Consider the following 1,404-nt stretch of genomic DNA (forward strand, 5'->3'; position numbering starts at 1 on the left):
CTGGCCAATATGGCAAAACCCTGTCTCTACTAAAAATACAAAAACTAGCTTACAGGCTTCATCTTTTTTCCTTTACTAGTTTTGAAAATATTGAGTTAGTTCTCTAGCATTCCCCAAAAGTGATCATTTTTAAAATTTGAAATATGACTCTCATACTATATCCAATTCACCCTTATAAAGCGTACATATAATTCTCTACTTTCTAGTACGTTTATAAAGTTGTGCAACCATTACCAGTAGTAGATCATTTTTAAAGTCTCATAAATTAATTAACATATGCACTGTATTTCAATTCATAGCAATTTTTTTTGACATTCAAATTTTCTTAATGTTAGACAACTGGAGCCTCCTTAAACTGGCTCCTGAAACCCTTTGACACACTCCTAGTAAGCTTGGACACTTTCTTCTTTTGTTTTCTGCTATAAGGAGATGTTCCTGGCCTATCTTATACTTTTCCGCTCCAGCCCTGGAATCAATCACTTCTCCCTTTCCTTTGGTGGAAAACTGTAGAGGCCCCAACTTGGACACCAGGGGAGCTCTCTGGTACTGCTTATCGTTTCTAGGCCTCTATATTGATTTTTAAAATCTCTTTAGTGGAGCTGGTTTGTTTGCTGTGCCCTGTGATTTATAATCCATGAAGAATATGGCTATTGGCGATTTTCAGGAATTAAATAATGTCTTATTCAACTAATGACTCATGTAAAAAGCACTGTTTGAAAATCACCTATTTGCCAGTCATTGTTTATTTTAAAATTATTCTCCTTGGGGAGAGTATGTGGCTGAAGGGCTCAGATGAAAATTCTTACTTGGCATTAATTATGGCCAACTGAATTCCAACAGAAGATGCAACTTGCTCACACTAAGTATAACCTAAGTATCAGGTATCAGATAAATAGTTAATTTTTATAGGGCATGCTTAGTTCAACAGAACTAGGGCCTTTCTAGGGGGAGATAAATATTTTTTAATGTTTGGGATACAAAAAAATGACTTACCACAACTTTATTCAAGAAGGTCTACGTTTTCTCATAAGCCAGTAAAATTTATTGCTTCTTATTTGAATTCCCATCAGTCTCTGATGTGGAGTGAAAATCAACAGCTTCTTTTCTGACTAATCTTTCTCTGGAAAAATGATTGAAAGGCCTTCTATCGTTTCTGGCTCAAGGAACTATAAACATGTCAGAGATTTTTAGTTAAGTTATTAAAACACTGTCAAAACCTTGAGTAAATGCTTTTAACTATCTGATGTACATTAACGCTCTGAAGGAACAAATATATTTTAGCACGTAATCAAAATTCCTTTTACTGCTTTGAAACCAGCTATTTTGTATTCATAGCATTCTCTTTTGAAATCTTCTGCTCTCAACCTCCCTAGATAAAATTTCCTTTTATTATGTTTACTTAAG

The sequence above is a fragment of the Callithrix jacchus genome, chromosome X (assembly GCF_049354715.1).
Source record: "Callithrix jacchus isolate 240 chromosome X, calJac240_pri, whole genome shotgun sequence".
NCBI classification, from domain to species: domain Eukaryota; kingdom Metazoa; phylum Chordata; class Mammalia; order Primates; family Cebidae; genus Callithrix; species Callithrix jacchus.